Source organism: Protopterus annectens, chromosome 6.part0 (assembly GCF_019279795.1).
Source record: "Protopterus annectens isolate FY-2018-M chromosome 6.part0, PAN1.0, whole genome shotgun sequence".
In the NCBI taxonomy this organism is placed as follows: Eukaryota; Metazoa; Chordata; order Ceratodontiformes; family Protopteridae; genus Protopterus; species Protopterus annectens.
Window position 1 is genome coordinate 1,654,970,381 of NC_056737.1, and position 20,777 is coordinate 1,654,991,157.

A 20,777-nucleotide genomic window follows, 5' to 3' on the forward strand; every position below is an offset into this window, starting at 1 on the left:
GTTTGGGCTGTTCCTGGATCGGGAGGCTTACACGGAGGCTTACACTACTCTTAAACTCCATGTAAGCCTTCGTGAATCCGGCCCTAAATGTAAGAAAACTGTTATATGCTGAACTTTAAAAATGTAACCACAGTGCACCCTGCTGGAAGAAAGCCGATTAGCAACAAATTTTATAATTGTGTTTGATCTCAAGCTCAGAGACAGGATGTCTGGCTAAGAGTTTCTTTCTATTGTTTTAAGACAAAGAAGATTACTAGGTTTCACATGTAAAGTGTCTTTTATTGCTATGACTTCCTGACAGTGGAAAAATGTTAAATTTTAAGTTCTTTAAGTTCTGTGAGCCTGGAAAACCTCAGCAGGGTTGTCAAGAATGATGTAATCTGAAATGACTCAGCAGTACTGTGTATTATCAATTTAAGGGCTATCTCAGAAAGAAAAAAAACAGCATTTTGTATCTTGCCTTGGATCTAGTAAGAACATCCACTCACCAGCACTTGCTTGCTCTGTATGTAAGTAGTATTTAGAACAGTAATATCTCTTAGAGATATATAGGAATATAACCAGATTAGTCTAGCTGTTTTCTTTATTTATGTCAGACTATCATACAATATTGTTTTAAAGTATTTCCTGTGATTTCTGATCTCTGTAGTGTCATTGTGCTGAAGTAATATATTGTCTGGTGTTTTTATTTTTTATTTTTTGATTATTTATTATTAAATATTTGTATACCTTTCAATTGTGGCTGTTTTGTATAGAGATAATTTAAGCTCTAGAGTACTTGCATGTATTTGGTGCTACTGTACAAAGGCACTCCAATAGCTTTGCTGTTCATCACACTTAGTAACTGGATAATAATAATAATATTGCACAGTAAAATTGGACACCCTTTCGTAATGGCCTTTATAGTAGCTGATAGTAGTGGTTGTTGGCAGTTGGTGCTACCTTACAGTCTAGGCAGGAGGGGGTGTAGCCTGAGAACCTGTGCAAACCATCCGCAGGAGTGTCTGTGTGTTTGTATATAAATCAAAGTTCAATGTGTGTGTGTGTCAGCTACTTGGACAGGGGCATGAAGCACTGGTTGAACAGAGATCATGCTGGAGGTTTTGGCTTAACTACTCATCTGAGATCTGTCCCCAGTAGCTGTGCCAGTGGGGAGTCTTACTGGGGATCTGGAAAGAAAGGGAGAAACCAGCCCCAGGCTGACTGTGATCTCTGTGTGCTCTTAAGGAAAATTGTACTTGTGTGTGTGTGTGTGTGTGTGTGTGTGTGTGTGTGTGTGTGTGTGTGTGTGTGTGTGTGTGTGTGTGTGTGTGTGTGTGTATCTGTGTGTGTGTGTATACTTATTACACCCCAAAGGTGCGCTCCCCTCACTGGTGCTAGTGGTGTGGATTGAGGCTCCTTGATTACTGGGCCAGTGCACGGGCATCACATATTAATTGGTTGGCAGTGGAGGGATATCCATACCACATATTAATTGTTTGGCAGTGGTGGGATATCCACATCAAATATTAATTGCTTGATAGTGGTGAGCTAGCCACATCACATATTATATGGAATTCCTATAACTTGTGTACAGTAATCACTGAAGGTGTTTTTGTACTCTAACTTAGCCATGCAGTGAATATTCAGAGTTCGGATCACAATTGCTTTATTTCTTTTGTTAGCTTAGTTAGTCAGGGAGAGCAGGCAAGCATATTGGCAGAGGAGTATGGCAAGCTGACAAGGAGCCAGTTGGCTGAAATGTGTCAGGCTAAAGGACTGGTGCATAGAAACCTGACCAAAGCAGGCATGATTGCAGCTTTGGTCACAGGTGCATCAGAAAATAGCAACCAGGAGGATGATCAGACTGGTGTGGAGATGTACAACACTCAGAGAATGGACAGCTCAACCTGTCTAAGGAGGACTTAAAAATCCATCTGGAGCTAAAGAGACTTGAGTTGGAGGCCAGGCATTTGGAAAAAGAATCAGCAGAGAGACTGAGATGTCTGTGGACTGAGGAGAATGAGAAACTGCTATGCCTGGAAGCTGAGGAGAAGGAGAGGCAGAGGCAACATGAAAAGGAGATGTTGACTATTTGCCAGCATCTTGGAGGTAATGGGGAAGGGAATAACTGGACCTCAGAAGCAAAAAAGGTCACTAAATTTCTTCCACAGTTTACAGAGAGGAATAATTTTGATAGTTTCATACATGTATTTCAGAGGGTATGCAAACAGTATGATGTTTAACAAAGGCTCTGGGTACAGTTCCTGACCCGCTAACTCCATGGTAAAGCTGTAAATGTACTTTACAAACTGTCTGATAATTAATTCTTAAATTATAATGTGGTAAAGAATTGTTTGCTAGGTTTTTTAAGGTAACACCTGAAGCTTATAGGAAAAGATTTCGTAAGCATAGACATAAGGCAGATGAAAGTGTGTGTGAATATGTTGCTGAAATGAGCACTTATTTTCATATGTGGGTGAGTAGATGTCAGGTCACCACTTTTGAAGGGCTGGCAGACATTTTGGTGAGGGAACAAGCCCTTAGTACTTTGCCTGAGGACATGAGGATCTGGTTAGCTGATAGATAATGTGCTACTTCAGATGAGTTGGGGAAGAATGGAGACCTATACATAGCAAGCAGGGCATCCCTGCACAGGAAAGGGACACCCAGTGCTGTTCATGGGTCTAAGGGAACCCATAGTGGGCAGCTCAGATAGTCTCAACAGAATCTGCCAGGAGCAGGGGAAGCCACTAGTCCAGGTACATGTCCAGGACCTAGGGTTAAATGTTTTGAATGTAACCAGTGGGGCCATGTGGCATATAGATGTCCACAGAGGCAAGGAGGGGAACAACATGTGAGGGAACCAGTAAATAGGAAAGACAAAATGCCAACAGTAGGTTGTCTTGAGACAACAAGAGTACTGAACTACCACAAGAGGTTAAACCCCATCATAGTGAATGACAAAGAGACCATTGCTAAGAGAGACACAGCCTGTGACATAACCATTGTGAAGCCTGCAATGGTTACAGAGGAGCACTACTTGTCTGGGCAGTCTACTCCAGTCCGAGCTTTAGGAGGGACCCCATTCCAAATACCTTTGGTGAGGGTTCACCTTGACTGGGAGGATGGAAAAGGAAACCAGCAAGTAGGTCTGTTTGAGGATATCCCTGCAGATGTCCTGATAGGGAATGATTTTGATAATGCAGTACCATGTAATCATGCAGTTACACACAGTCAGGCTTGTAGACAAGCATGCGGGTCTAGCAGCCTGGGGGAGACCCAGACAGACTACACACTTGAAGCCAGGACTGGTGAGGTGGTTACTTCAGGGACTGAGCTACTCTGTAGCAGTGAGACTGAAGGTGAGCCACAGCTGTTTGTGGGTACTGATGTTCCCTTGGACAGAGTGACTGCAAGGGCAGAAATGAGTAGTAGTACCCAGGCTGACAGTGAGGCACTGCTGTCAGAGGATACTGGACTTCCTAAGAAAGGGGAGCTGGGAAGGGTTACAAAGAGAGAGTTGAGACAGGCTCAGCTCTCAGACCCTACATTACAAGGCCTGGGGCAAGTAGCTAATAAGGTGCCTGATTCTCAAGGGAAGGGGGAATCTATATATTGGGAGACAGGGTTACTGGATAGAGATTGGACCCCTGAGGGAGGGCTAGAAGGTGAGAGAATACAGCAGTTGGTGGTGCCTATAGTCTACCATCTGGCACTTCTAGCCATAGTCCACGATATTTCCTTTGCAGGTCATATGGGCATAAAATGTACAAAGAGACATATTATGCAGAGCTTTTATTGGCTTGGGTTTCCAGAGATGTAACAGGGTATTGCAGGACCTGTGAGCAGTGCCAAAAGGTAGGAAAGGCAGAAGACAATGTGAAAGCTCCTTTGATGCCTTTGCCTGTGATTGAGGAGCAATTTCAGAGGGTAGCTGTGGATATTGTAGGGCTTCTGAGCACCCCAAGTTCCACGGGGGAAAAAGTATATCCTAGTGGTAGTAGATTATGCTACAAGATACCCTGAGGCAGTGGCTTTGTCCTCCATTGAGGTAGAAAAGGTGACAAATGCTTTGTTAGAAAATTTCAGCAGGGTAGGTTTCTCAAAAGAAATACTGACTGACAGAGGTGCCAGTTTCATGCCAGACCTGCTGGCTTGTCTGTGTAAGCACTGCGGGGTGAAGCACCTAAAGACAATTCCCTACCATCTTCAGACTAATGGTCTTGCTGAGAGGTTAAATTCTACACTCAGGTCCATGCTACTGTTATTTGCAGACCAGTTTAAGAGAGTGGGACAACTATTTGCCCCATCTGTTGTTTGTTTACAGAGTCAGACACAACAAGCTGCAAGCAGCCTGGGAGGGACCCTACAAAGTGGTAAGGAAGGTCAGTGATGCTAACTACTTGGTGGAACTGCTAGGCAGCAGGCAGGAGCACAAATTGTACCATGTTATTGTGATGAAACCATACCATGATAGGGAGACCCTTGTGCTGAGTATTTGCAGTGGACTGCAGGAGGAGTCTGAGGGAGATTTGGTGACTAATTTCCTCAGTGAGGCTCGGACTGACACTTCAGTGGAAGGGTTAGCAATGTCACGGCAGCTATCTCCTACCCAGGTTTGAGAAATCCATGCAGTGTTATGGGGGTTTGGTGACATGTTCACTGCGAAACCAGGGTGCACCCACCTGGTGCAGCATCAGGTGGATACAGGACTATTAGGCAGGCCCCATATAGGGTGCCTGAGAGAGTCAAACAGACTCTGAGGGAGAAGATACAGGAAATGTTAGAACTAGGGGTAATTCAAGAGTCCCACAGTCCCTGGACCTACCAATGGTGCAGGTGCCAAAGAGGGATGGCAGCACCAGACTCTGTGTGGACTACAGGAAATTAAATAGTCACACAGAGTCAGATGCTTACCCCATGCTTAGGACAGATGAGGTCCTAAAGCAGCTGGCTGGGGCTAAGTATCTTACTATCACTGATCTTACCAAGGGTTACTGGCATGTGCCCTTGACTCCCAAAGTTAGAGAGAGGTCAGCCTTTGTGACTCCTTTTGGCTTGTATGAGTTCACAAAGATGCCCTTTGGGATGAAAAATGCCCCAGCGATTTTCCAGAGGCTGGTAGATCATATTCTAGCAAGGGTAGGAGAGTTTGCCCTTGCTTACCTAGATGATATTACCATCTACAGCCATTCCTGGCAAGAGCACCTTCAGCATGTCAGGGAGGTGCTGGGCAGAATACAGGGGGCAAGGTTGACCATTAAGCCCAGCAAATGTCAAGTGGGTATGGCAGAGGTTTCCTACCTGAGATATAGAGTGAGGAGTGGTAAGATCAGGCCAGAATCTGCCAAAGTGGACGTCATTAAGGCATGACCTGCACCTGGTACCAAAAAGCAGGTGAGGGCATTCTTAGGGATAGCAGGGTACAACAGAAAGTTTGTCCCCAGTTATAGCACCATAGCTGCTCCCCTCATAGACCTGACAATGAAAAACAGGCCAGATAAGGTAGTGTGGACTACAGCATGTGAACAGGCATTCCAGAAGCTTAAAGGAGCTTTGGGAGGATCCCCTGTGTTAGCCAGTCCAGATAACAACAAAGAATTTGTTGTGCAAGTGGATGCTTCGAACCATGGGGTGGGTCTGTCTTTAGCCAGATTTCTTCAGAGGGAGAAGAGCACCCAATGGTTTATCTCAGTCGTAGGCTCCAACCCAGGGAGGAATGCTATGCAGCAGTACAAAAGGAATGTCTAGCCATAGTGTGGGCACTGCAGAAGCATCAGCCTTATCTGTATGGAAAGAAATTCACTGTAGTTACAGATCACAATCCCCTAAAATGGTTACATCGAGCCAGCTAGCAAAATACCAAGTTACTCAGGTGGACTCTAGGGTTGCAAGCATATGATATGTCAGTGCAGCACCACAGTGGGATTATCAATGCCAACGCAGATGGGCTCTCAAGACAGGGAATGAGCAAGGTATACCCAGATATACTCAACCCTCTCAAGCAACACGGGACACTTGAAAAACTAGCTTATGTTCTCTGGGTGGGGGTGAAATGCAAAAAAAAACTGAGGGGCTGCCAGCACAGTCAGATAGAAATTTGTAGGTCATTCTATGTCATTGTAAATATTAATATGATCCACGGGCTTGTTTTTACAATTGTAAGAAACCTAAATGTAAGAAAACTGTATTATATGCTGAACTTCAAAAATATCACCACCGTGCACCCTGCTGGAAGAAAGCCGGTGAGCAAAGAATTTTATAACTGTTTGAGCTCAAGCTCGGAGATAGGATGTCTGGGCTAAGAGTTTCTTTCTATTGTTTTAAGACAAAAAAAAATACTAGGTTTCACATGTAAAGTGTCTTTTATTGCTGTGACTTCCTGGCAGCTGTAGAAATGTTAAATTTTAAGTTCTGTGAGCCTGGGAATCCTCAGCAGGGGTGTCAAGAATTATGCAATCTGAAATGACTCAGCAGTACTGTGTATTATCAATTTTAGGGCAATCAGAGAAAGAAAGAACAGCATTTTGTATCTTGTCTTGGATCTAGTAAGAACATCCACTCACCAGCACTTGCTTGCTCTGTATGTAAGTAGTATTTAGAGCAGTGATTTCTCTTAGAGATAAATAGGAATATAGCCAGGTTAGTCTAATTGTTTTCTATAGTTATGTCAGGCTATCCTACAATATTGTTTTAAAGTATTTCCTGTGATTTCTGAACTATGTAATGTCATTGAGTTGAAGTAAAAAGTATTCTCTGATATTTTTATTATTTATAATTAAATATTTTTAAACCTTTCAAGTGTGGTTGTTTTGTTTAGAGATAATTTAAGCTATAGAGTACTTGCATGTATTTGGTGTACTGTACAAAGGCACTCCAATAGCCTTGCTGTTCATCACACTTACTAATTGGATAATAATGTTGCACAGTAAAACTGGATACCCTGTGGTAAGGGCCTTTATAGTAACTGATAGTAGTCATTGGTGGCAGTTGGTTCTACCTTATAGTCTGGGCAAGAGGGGGCATAGCTGGGGAACCTGTTCCAGCCTTCCACAAGAGTGTCTGTGTGTTTGTATATAAATCAAATCTCAAAGTGTGTGTGTGTGTCAGCTACTTGAGCAGGGACACGAAGCACTGGCTGAACAGAGAGGGTGCTGGAGGTTTTGTCTTGAGTACTCGGCTGAGATCTGAGCCATATAGCTTCGCCAGTGGGAGTCTTATTGAGGATCTGGAGAGAAAGAGAGAAAACAGCCCCAGACTGACTGGTATCTCTGTGCTCTTAAGGGGAATTATACTTTACTGTGTGTGTACTTGTTATCCCTCCAATGTGCATGCCCCTCACTGGTGCTAGTAGTGAGGATTGGGGCTCCTTGATTACTGGGCCAGTGCACGGGCGTTACATATGTCATACAGAGTTGGAATATTATATTAACTGTTGTCTTTTATACTCTTCAAAATCTGTCATAATTAGTTGAACTTTACTATGTTACATACATAAATACTTACATACATACATACAAATATTTCAAGCATGGACATTAATGCCCTTCTAGCTTGCCAATATACCAGAACACTTGTTCCCATAATAAGCATCCAGGCTGTTCATAAAAATATCTAAAATTAGTACTTGCTTTCATGTAATTTCGTAGTCTGTTCCATGCATCAGCTACTCTCTCAGAGAACCAATTAGTGCACTTCTCATTCCTATAGAATCTCCTACACAGGTTGGCTGATGATTCTCTAGTACTTTTTGTTAACCCCAAACATTCCCAGAGGTAATTGTCACTAAATACCCTATATACCTGAATAAGATCTCTTATATATCCGTAAGACACACTGTACAATTTCAGATATTTTAGTCTTTCATAATAACTTAAATTTTCACATCCATGGATGCCCTTGGTATATTTCCGTTGTACTCTTTCCAGTTTACTCATGTTTGTTTTCTTATAGGGTTTCCATATTGTTATTCCATACTCAAGTTTGGGTCTAATGTAACTAACAAACAATGACTTCATTATTTTTGATTTCCTAGACTTTCTAAATCTTTTTATACAACCTATAGTTCTATAACTATCATTAACCAATTGGTTGATATGATTAGAAGAACTCATAGGTGAATCTACCCATATATCCAGGTCCTTAAATGAGTCTACAATTTCAATCAGTGTATCCTGTATTAAATACTCACCTTTCAATTTATGCCTACCAAATCTCATATGTTTAGTTTTTGATGAATTTGTCAGCATATTATTCTCTTGTGCCCAAATGGTCAATTTAGTCAAGTTATTTTGCAGACATGCCTTATCTGTAACACATGTAATCAATTTATCCAATTTCAGGTCATCTGCATATAGACTGTAGAACACCTCAGATGAAAAAGTTAGGTCAGAAAGATACAATCTAAACAAGTAAGGGCGTAGATCAGAGCCCTGTGGGACACCCTGACTGTAACCAAGGGTTTCACCTGTCCAGTTGCTGCATGATAATTGCCATGTCCTATTTGTAAGCCATACAGCTATCCATCTCATATCAAGAGTACATCAATACATAGTTGTACTAATTTATTAATCAGTGTTATGTGTATGACCCTATCAAATGCTGAAGTTAAATTTGTATAAATTACATCACAGCACAATTTTTCATTCATATCTGTTATTATATTGTTATAGAACATCATGTTATAGGTGGTAATGGATCTGCTTTAAACATATGCATGCTGATATATGGTTTCAAGTCCCAAGCTATCCATTTCTGACAATTACTTATCCAGTATTACCTTCTCCATTATTTTTCCACAACATGAAAGTAGACTTGAGGGTCTGTATGACTCTGGGTTTGTCCTACTCCCCTTTCCCTTAAAAGCAGGTTTAATAAGTGCATGTCTGCAATTATGAGCAATCTCCCCATATTTATATGACCTAATGCATAATAGATATAATGGTACTGTAAGTTCTTGCTGAAGTATTCTCAGGTCATTGCTATTAATTTTGTGTCCTCCCTGTGCTTGGTTTGGATCCAGTTTGCACAGTTCTTTTTCAATATAATCTAATTTAATTCCAGTATGTGGGGTTACCAGGATGTCACTAGGACAACTTACCATCCCTTTTGTGGAGCCAAACTGTTTTGCATTATACATCTATAATCTGATTTGTCTGAGAATAAATTTTACAATATGCACAAAGTTTATCAATTTGTGTGTCTTTACTCCTTCCATGTCTTATGTATCTATAAACAGGTTTCCTAGTATATATATTATACTATATCCAGCTTGCTTATTTCAGTTTTCAAAGTTGTAGTTCAACCTCTCTTCCATTTCTTATATTTTGGGTCTCTCACCTTAATCAGATATCTTGTTCTTATGGAAATATATCCGCCTGATGTTGTATGCCTAGATCCTGGTGTTAAACATGTTGACAATTAACACTGTCATAATTGAGACTCATTGGTGTTCTGAAAACTATTACCAGTGTTCTTTGTTCAATAAAGTCATAGCAGTTTAAAAAACTATATCTGATCATCAGGACACAAAAACAAGAAAAATGCTAAATGCTATTAAAATAATATATAAAAATCATATTATATATTCCTCACTTTGAAGGAGGTATGGACTTCCTTGAAACTGATTATATGTATAGATCTGCAATCCTGGGACTGCATATATATGACCTCTTAATATCTAAACATAGTGAAAGTTTTAAATCATGAGGAGAAGAAGATGACATCTTTGTTTAGTTTATCAGCAGTGTTTTGGTGTCAACCTAGGGTAAATGAAGTCAGAAGCAGCCAAAAATCAGACAGCAACTGAATGTGCTAACAAATAAAAGAAAGAATATAAGAAGAACAATGAGATGAAAAAGAAAAAAAAACGTGAAAAATACATAAATATAGTGGCAAGTACAGAGATCTCCTGGAACAACCTCAGGTTGACCAAAATCTGATGCAGGAATGGTTAAGGAGAGGTGAACTGAAACTGACAGATGAAACATTCTATATGGACTACATACATTTTGGTTTACAACATCCATTGAAAATGTGGGGAAAACGGACAAATGTAAGTTTTGTAAAAATGGATTGGAAACAATTACACATCATGTTGCTGGGTGCGATACAGTCAAAGCAGAGGACCTAGTTACTGAAAGGCATAATGATGCAGCAAAACTGTTGCATTGGGGATTGTGCAAACACTGCTATACAGAAGTAGCTCAGAAGCAGTGGAAACATTGACCACAAAGAATGACAGAGAAAGATGAAGTGTATATCACATGAGATCATTCATTACCATCAGTTCAAAAAATAGATGCCAAAAACTCAAATATAGTAGTCCATGGAAAGGAAAAGATAAAATATACACCCAGAATTATAGTATCTTACATTCAGAGAGAGTCAGAAAATCATAAAATATCAGGATTTGCAGGCAGAAATGACAGCAATGTGGAATAAAGATACTTGGATTGTTCCAATAGCAGAAGAATCAACTGATCTAAGAAAAATGAATTTACAGTCTCACTTAGATATGCTATCAATATGTGTTACACCATATAAAGTACTGAAGGAGGCAGTACTGAGCACATTGCAAGTGCTGAGAAAAGCACTTTTGGCTGACATCAAAGGCTGAAACAATACTAACTTCATGAGCTATAATCATACCTTGTTTTAGGAATGGGATCCATTCCAGTCATGGTATGAGAAATCCAAATAGTTGGAGAAATTAAACTGACTGATACTCTGAAGTTGCATTTGTGAATTTCATATGATCTAGGAGTGGTAGTTTGCATATGTACATTGTGCATGGAGTCTGGTTCCAGCACAATAGGGCAAGACCATGTACAAGGTCTTGCCATATTATTTACAGCTCTGTATGAATCACTAAAGGTTTTGATATGTAGCTATACTGTGTATCACCCTTAATCCTGAAAGTATCCTGGAGAAAAAAATGTAAAACTTGAAAAAGTCATAGAAGGTGAAGCAAACCCCTTTAAGAGCATTAGCAGTTATTAAAATTCATTAATTATCTTTACTTTATCAGATTAAAAATGTATTGTACCCTTGAGGAAAATCTGATTAATGCTTTAAAAGATAAAATTGATTGTATTCATAAATATTGATGTGCAGTAAAGCAGTGTGTTGGCATCTGTGTACCAAGCCTGTACTAAGTCAGGGGTCTATGGTTAATCGTCAAAGACAATATCCATCAAATGGCTTTTAAGTGGATACTAACAGTTAAACATATATATTTATTGACTAGCCTCCGCATCGTAAATCCATTCATTGAATACTCATACGTGGCCATCTACAAAGAAGCAGCACAATGGGAAGATTAGGTTAACACCAGAATTCACTATGTGTGGAGCTGCTCCCCCCACCCCCAAGCTAATTATATATACCAGCTTCAAGAATGCACTATGGTGAGGAAAGGGCAGGTTTGCTATCCTGCACTGAAGATGACCAACTGTAAGTATTCGATGAATGAATTACAATGATCAGCCTATATGACAAAAGTTTGCTGGTTAGTTTTCACTTAAAAGACATTTAATGGATATTTTCTTTGTTGATTAACCATAGACCCCTAATTTAGAATCAACAGTAGACAATGGAACAAAACCTACACATTGTATAAGCATAGAATACTGTGTATGGAGTACATAGAAAAATCACACACTTCCCGAATGTATGCTGTTTAAAGAGACAGCACATTAGAGAGCTAAAATCTAGGAATCCTAAACTGTACAACTTCTTGAATGAGGCAGCATGTCAGTAAAGGCAATAAAATAGTCCTGTCCCATAGACTACCACATTAGCATGTAGTACCCCACATGGATAGTTAGTGAGGTTTGGAACACTACATGCGAATGTGGTAGTCCATGGAGGAGGTATATGAAAATGGCCTTACTACAAGGGAATATCTACCAGCAACAGATTTCCCCATGGTGCTGTTAAACGTGCAACATCTCTCTACCACATCTCACCACTGGGAAGTGATGCTGGAGACCTCCTATTGTGAGGTCCCACAATATGGATATGAGGTGCTTCTGTACAGCATTCAGTAAAATGAGGAAGGCTGCTGTACACCTCAGTGAACTATCATGACACATTTTATTTATTTATTTATTTGAAGTCTGTTAACCAGGAAAGTCCATTGGACCTAGAAGAGCCATTTTTCAATAGAGGCCTGGGGAGAAAAGGTCCACAGTATATATGTACAAAAATCAAACAGGTAGTTTAACAAGAAACTAATACAATTATAGTTCAAAAATTTGCATGCAACAGATAATACAAGTGAAATACCAGGAGTTGATACAGTATGTTCTAGTTATAGACAATGGATGGTCAAACCAGAAGTAGTACAAACAGTAACAGTTTCATCAGTAGAAGATACCTTAATAGGAAATGTACATATTCCCCCCATCCCCCCGTCATATCTGGCAGGCCGAAAGTATAATTGAGCTGGGGTAGGGCAGTGTGAGTAGGAGGAGGAGTGGAGGGGTGGTTAGGATGGATGGGAGCAGGAGCATTCCCAGGTAGAGGAGAGATAAGAGTGTAGCAATGCCTTAAAAGAAGAAAGAGTTTGTTTTGTATGGATATGGGAGGGAGTGAGTTCCATTTGCATGCAAGGGAGAAAGATAGAAGAAACTGACCAGGACTACATGATGATTTGTGTACAGCAAGGAGGTTTTGATTGTTATATCTGAGGGTTCGGGTAGGAAGATGCATACTGAGGATGGAGGAGAGTGTAGGGCAATGAAAAGGGTTGAAAATGTGTTTGTGGGCAGTGGAGAGGTGAATGTAGGATAGGTAGTGAGGGAGTTCTAGCCAGTTCAGGGAGTGAAGGGAGTAACAGTGGTGGGAGACGGATTTAGAGTTAGTTGCAAATTTGGCAATTTTGTCACAGCAGGATGCTAGTTTAGCTTTGAGAGTTGCCTGCAGGTTGGTAAGGAGAGGAGCCCCATACATGAGGGAGGGGAGAAGGTATGTGGTAGACAGGGTAAACTTAGTTGACGATGTGAGGTAGTGATTGTGTCGGTAAAGCATTCCTAGTTTTGATGGGTTTTCTTAATGTTAGCTTGGAGGTGAAGGTCGAATTTTAGCTGTTCATCTATAAGGACGCCTAGAAGCTTAGCATGGGAGACTATTTCAATGGGAGCTTTATTTTGGCTAACTATGTAGAAGGTGTTTTTGCCTATTTTGGGTTTTTTAGAAGGGGTAAAGATCATGATTTTAGTTTTGGATGCATTAAGGGCTAAGTGATTATTTTGCATCCAAATTTCTATGCTGTTGAATGCTGTTTGTGTTGTTTGTACAAGTTTAGGAAGGGATTCTGCAGAGCAAGGAATGGTTGAGTCATCTGCATACTGGACGAGTTTGGCAGTGGGGATGCATTTATTGAAGTTGTTTATGAAGATATTGAATAGAAGTGGACCCAAGATAGATCCTTGGGGGATGCCTGTCTGATTGTTAAGATAGGGTGAGATGGCATTATTCCATTTGGCAGAAAGGTCTAAGAGAAGAGCAGATACAATATTACCAGAATCATGGGGGTGGTTGTTTTCAAGAAAGGATCACAGGGCTGTTGTGTTACTATGGCCAGGTCTAAATCCATATTGTGTAGGGGTAAGTAAGTGGTTGTCTAGGAAGAAGGGTAAAAGTTGAAGGTGAATACATTTTCAAGGAGTTTTCAGTTGGGGGATGAGGATGGCTATGGGATGTAATTTGGGGATGTCAGTGTTGTTGCCTCCTTTATATAAGGGAATGATAAAGGCTTTTTTCCAGAGAAGGGGTACATAGGATTCTTGGATAGAATGATTGATTAGTATACAAATAGGGAGTGCAATGCCATCTGCAGCTAGCTTAAGGAAGTTAGTTGGAAGGTTGTCAGGGGGGTTTGAACAGGGTTTTAGTTTTTGGAGTTTTTTTATAGTGGATACTGGGATGATTTTTAAGAAGAACAGAGAGGGGTGGGAAGGAAGTTTGGTGGGGGAAGGGGGTTATGGGAAATAGGAGCTGATGGCATGATACAGTTCTGGTGGAAAGATGTGGTGAGCTTAGCAATAGATTCTATGAAGAAGGTGTTGAATCTAGTGGCAATGATGTGGCCAGGGGAGTAGGGGTCAGGACAGGGATTAGCTTTTTGGCCAGGACTGAGGAGATTGGTGATACTATTCCAGAACTTTTTTGGATTGGATTTATGGTTGGTTTAAGTTTAGAGTAGTAGGATTTGTGGTCAAAAGCAATTAGTTTTTTTACTTGACTATGAATCTTGGCAGTTCACAATAGCATGCTAAGCACTGTGCACACAGTGATGGCATGCATCTGCAAACTGTGTTAATGAATATCAGATTTTCAATAATTAGAAACAATAGCATTATTTCTGCTCTGGAATCAATGAACTGGGCATAATCATCATTACAGAGTCATTCAGAAAAAGACAACTGGAAAAGCCTTAAATGTAACAAAATGAAAAAGCCTTCTGTGATTCCTGTTAATTGATATATCATAAGTTGCCATTATTTTATGTATCTAAGCAGTACAACAAATTTACTCAGTTTATACAATAATTTTCTTAGAAGCCTACATAGTTTTAATTTAGAGTTTAACATTCAATGCTTGACACTTCTTTCACTCACTTTACTGTTGATAAGAGCTTAATATTCTAAACTCACGTGTCACTTTATTTTCAATATACACTTGTTTTAACAGTTGTATGCATTCTTTACTGAACATTCAGTGACATTCAGTGAAATGCCAATACCATTATTAAGTATAACATAATGATTACTCTTTCTTTTTGTTTATTTATTTATTTTTTGAGCTATGGCATCATTTAGTCACTATAGATTACACCAAGGGAATCTAAACCTCAAGCTTGTAATTTCAGTGTGTTAATTTTCTCTTTTGTTTTTGCGTACACTTTTGGATCAGTTGTTGAGGAAATCAAAGTCTGTGCTCATGTAATGTGATCAACAGCCGTCTTTTCTTTCTGATCACTTTACTAGAATGTGCTATGGGGAATGGTGCTTTAGTGCACTGCCATTGTGTCTGCTATCTGGTTGTACAGGAAATGGAGGTGGTTGGGCCTCTTCTTTGTATTCTTTATTTTGTTTACTAGTTCAAGTGGTGTTTGGAACTGATATAGTCTGGATATGTTTCTGTACTTGTTGCTGTCAGTTTATCAATGCAATGCTGTGTATTACCTTTTTTTGCACAGATTCTCGAGTATTAAAGCTGATAGGCATCCTGCTATATGTCAAAAAGAAAAACTCTTGATATTTTAAGTCAACTTCTACGTAAATAAGTTTACAAAGCAACTGTTTTACACTGCTGGTCATTCCATTTGAGATGCAAGATTATGTAGTAATAACTGAACTCTTTCATAATCTAACAATAAAAATCATGAGTTCTTGTTGCTTTTATCATTGCTCATTTGGCAAAACACCTTCCCTCACTCAAACTGAGTCTAAAACTAAGTTGATATTCAGAGCAGTAAAGGCATAATGATGCTTTTTGACAGCTAAAAAATATTCATTACATTCCTTGTATTAAAATCTTAATGAGCAGATGCATCATTGATAGCACCATGCACACTCTGTTAAATATGTCTCTGGTGATTCCATATGAAAGATACCACTGATCATGTTTTAGCCTTTGCATCTGACTTAATCATGATTGTGAGAAAAGACATCAGGCATTGGCTTGATTGCATTAAAACTGATCTCCCTAATTGAAATTTACAATTACAACGTGGATGCAAAATAGAAAATACTCAGTGATTTACTTGTACCAAATCACATAGTTTACTGAAATGAAAGTTAAATTATTGAAGTACAGTTCAAATCTAATATAACAGGGATTATTTCTGTTATGATCAAAATCAAGAAGAAAGGCACATTATGGTTTTATATATACATATATATATATATATATATATATATGTGTGTGTGTATATGCATCTTCTTCAAAACTATATATATATATATATATATATATATATATATATATATATATATATATTTTATATATATATATATATATATATATATATATATATATATATATATATATATATATATATATATATATATATATATATATATATATATATATATATATATATATATAAAATATCTATATCTATATATATATATATATATATATATATATATATATATATGCATCTTCTTTAAAACAACGAAAGTCCACATTACCAAAAACGACATCACTGAGACGACATCGCTGAATCCTGACTTGATGGAATGACCAGAATGGCAAAGAATTTCACAGAGTAAGTATTTGGTTGGCCACTCTCTAACAGCAAAACACATCACACTACCTCAAACCTACCCAGGTGGGCGGGCTGCATTCCTCACACCCCCAACTAAATATACCAACTCCGAGATCACACTACAGGGGGGGAAAGGACACATTTCCCCTTGTTGGCCACATGGTTACTTACCCTGTGAAATTCTTCAGCATTCTGATTGTTCTTGAAAGTCAGGTTTCAGAGATGTCGTCTTGGTGATGTATCTTCGGTAATGAGGATTTCCGTTGTTTTGAATTAGAACCATATATACACACATGCATATAAGCTTCTAAGGATATATTAAATGTATAGCACAAATTACATTGGCAAGAATGTGGGCCAATATTATATGGTTTACTGCTTCTAGGCTTTATATCTGGCCATTGGCATGAACATTTCATACTAAAAAGGAGAAAAAAATCACTTATTTTGCAAATCCTGAATTATTTCCTATTTTATCTCCACTCGGATTAAGAGTGGCACCAGTACTTTTATTCATAGGTCCCAGATTTTAACATATTCATTAATAATGTCATTACTAATGTTTAATAACATCATAGCTCTCAATGTCTTAGCACAAAAAATCTGGACAAAGTAAAAACAAATGGGGGGGGTCAAAGCCCGAGAAATGAGGACAAATTTTAAATATTGCTCTTATAAACTTAGAAACTTGGTAGAACAAAACGTCTTGTGTTACCATGCATTGTCTGAAAGATATGAAGTCTGAAACTAAAAAGCCTATCATTATTTAGTGACTTCAGTCCTCAATAATTTGCCTCAAAAATCCAGAAAATCAAGACTTTATGAGAAACAGACCAAAAAATATGAGGCAAAAATCGAGATAGTTGAAAGGTATAACATCTGTCCAACGTGTCTTTTGCAATACATCTAACACAAAAAAATGACATGCCTTTAAATGACACTGCTTTTGCTTGTATTATTCAGACTAAAACCATATTGATTTTTTTCGAATTGCAATAGTGCCAAACCAATGAGTACTCAAATTATTTCTTCAGCAAAAATTAGGCAATCCATCAGGAAAAAGGCAAGATAATTTAATCCAACTACTTTCTATAAACATGTTTAATCTTTTGTCCTGAACAGTTATCATAAATAGATAAGGACATCTCTACTGCCCAGTTTACATAAATTAGAATAATGGCTTGAGTGCTTGATAGCCCAGGTAAGGAGGACAGACACACCCATTATGGGTGTGGGCTGATTTGTCCAAGGACTGCCACAAATAGGTCCTGACCTCCTGCCAAAGGGCAGGGGCATGTCTCTAGCAAGAGAATAATTAAGGAAAACATGGGCATGATCAACAAATCTGGTGATGCTACTCCTTGTCTGTGCAATGAAGAAGAGCACAAAGACATACTCACACACACACACACACACACACACACACACACACACACACACACACACACACACACACACACACACACACACACACCAAGGTATAGGTGGTCATTGCAGTGATGCAAGTGACCACATCATTACCAAAAGAAAGGAACAGATAAGACCTTAATACAACCCCCCCCCCATAAGATGGTGAGGGTCCAATGTCTCTGATGACTACCAGGTTGATGGTGCCTTGAAAATGGCCCACCCTACTAGATCTGTAGGATCCACCTTGTTGGTGTTCCCAAAGGGCAATGGGTATACTGGACCTGAGTTCAACTGGGGGAGTCAAGACATCTGCAAAATTAGAAGAAGATAAAAATGATGCATAAAAAAGTTTAATCTTTAATGAAAGACTAAGATCCCATAATTCAGCATTCACCATGCATTTAGATGCAACCTTCCTGGATCTAATAACATTATTTAAACTTGAAGTACCATCATCTGGTTAGCCTCATGTTTTTTGTGCCATCATTGCTTATGCCATTGTATAGTAGCTTCCCTCAAAACTACAGATTTTCTCACACGTATTTGCAGACAGCTCTTGCAAGTAGGGCAACTCCACATACCACACATTCTATATATTCTTGAAAAGATAGAGATAGCTTCTTAAAATTCCTAACCAGCTGCACCTATTGCATCACTCATATTTTAATATCCAAACTTGACACATAAATACTTGTCCTTAACTCAAGATCTTACTTTATCCAATCCTTAATTCAAGCCAATAACTATAGTCCAGCAGTATTATGTTCAACATATAGACTGTCACTGAGGTTGGAGCAATTGACTCCAATATGACAGTAAAAAACATAATCAATACCATGTCCTTGTCTAATTATACACTGAACACCTGAAAACACTTGGAGAGAATTAACAAAATTAGTAGTTGCATGGATGTCAGCAACTTGCATTTCTACGTTGTTCCCTTAATCTACTTAAATATAGACAAACTTTAGTACTGCTGTGAATATGCACCATCATTAACTACAGATATAATCAAAGGTTGTCCCACTTCTACAAAATGTGCATTCGATTATAGTTATAACATTTGAAACAGATTTTTGGTGCATTTAGTCATTAAATAACAACTGGGTGTGATTTGCCCTTTGACAGGATGATTATAATAAAAATGATCCTATCATGAAAGACACATATAGACATGTATTCTCTAATCAGGAAAACTTAAGGAAGCTTTAAGACAAACTCTGTCCAGATGTATAGATGCAGAACACATATTCAGTCTTTCTCTCTGTCTTTCAGACTTTCCTTTTTTTTTATCCTCTTAAAAAATCACAGTACATTCTAATATTGACAGATTACATTGAGGGGAAACTCAGATACTTGGGTCATCTAGCAGAGTTAACCTGTTGCATATTCATGATCTACTTATAGGTCTAGCCCCTTAGCCTTCTTAAGTATACCAACTTGTAAACAGCTGTCAAAAAATGTATTGAGCTGCAACTTATTTTTCAGAGGTAGTTACTTGGTATGCAGTCAGACCGTTAGCAATAGAGATCTGAGAGAATAAAACTCTGTATTACATAAACTACAGCTCACAGCCTTAACCATCTGTACTGGCTGCTAGACTTCAACTGCACTTTCTAATAGACTAGACTAACAAACATTGAACAGCAGAACAAATTTTAGCTTTCAATTGCATTCATTAGGGCAAGTAACATTAAAATACCAGCTGTCCTAAAGCCCTACTTCCCTCCACAAAAGACAAGGACATGTCACAAACACTGCAACTAGTTTAATATAACCAACAAACATATTGCTTTGTAATGAATGAAGTCAGAATATCAGGCCAAGTAATCCGCATAATCCAAACAGTCTTGCTGCCCATGCAGTGTGACACACCAGCCACCCTAGTTTGGAGTGTATCATTCCACACTGAGTGGAATAATTACTGTGCGCCTTCAGCAGACAAGATCACTCCCCAAATGCAGCATTGCAGATAGCTTGCTCAAAAATTCATGAAGCCTTGACTGGACCAGGAAAGGAAATGTCCAAGCTTTAAAAATGGCAGGGTGGGAGGGATCTACAGCTGCTACACTGAAAGAGTTACTGAAAGACAGCTTACCGATAGTTATAAACTAATGGATTTTCATGATTAAGCTGAAAATGGCTCAGACTAAGTGGCATTGTGACAAGTAGGTTTGCACTGCAACCTACATTTGTGGATATTTTCCACTTTCCTCCATGAAATACAAAGACAAGTCACAGGCATTTTGGCCAGTTTATTACAAACAACAAACATAAATTTGTCATGAATTAAGTCAATATTTATAAATCCATGATTCTATAACACAACATTTTAACCAATATCAGGTCAGGTAACCCAAGTAATCCAAACAGCCTCTTTGACCATGCTGGTCTGGCCATTCCCATTACAAACCAAGAGGCATAATAACAGAGCCCACTTTGTGAGCTTGATCACTTCCCAACTGCAGTGTTGCAGACAGCTAGATCCCTCATTCCTGAAGTTTCAGCTAGCCCAGAAAAGGAAATGAAAAAAGGTGTGGTGATGAAAAAGAGGAGGAAAGTTGTTTAATGACCATCCACTAGACTCCAGTCAGAGCAACCTGTTCCCTTATTTCCTTGGCCTGAAACAATATGGAATCATTGAACAGGAAGACAACAGAAATGTATCAACTTCACAATGTATGTCCAATGCCTAAATGAGAATTAAGACAGAATGAGCCATAAGAACTTGGAATATGGCTGGTAAAGCTTGAAAAAGATTCAGTCATTGTTGACTAGGTCCAAACCTATGTCAAAAATGTGAATACCATCCTCCTAATACTAAATGGGATATTTGTTTGCCAGGCCTCAATGATCACTATCTACAACCCCCAACAGTGGAATAGCACAAGCTACCCTTTGATTCAAAAATTTACAAGCTATCTCAAAAACAATATGTTTGTGAGATCCATACTAATATAACATGGGCACTATAGTAGACCATGTAACCAGCAAACCTGGGAATAATTATAGAATGGTGAATAAATCTCTCAAAGTACTGGAATGAGACCAGTCTTTGGGTATGAATAGTTATAACATGAAAATGACAGAATTCACTGACAATGTC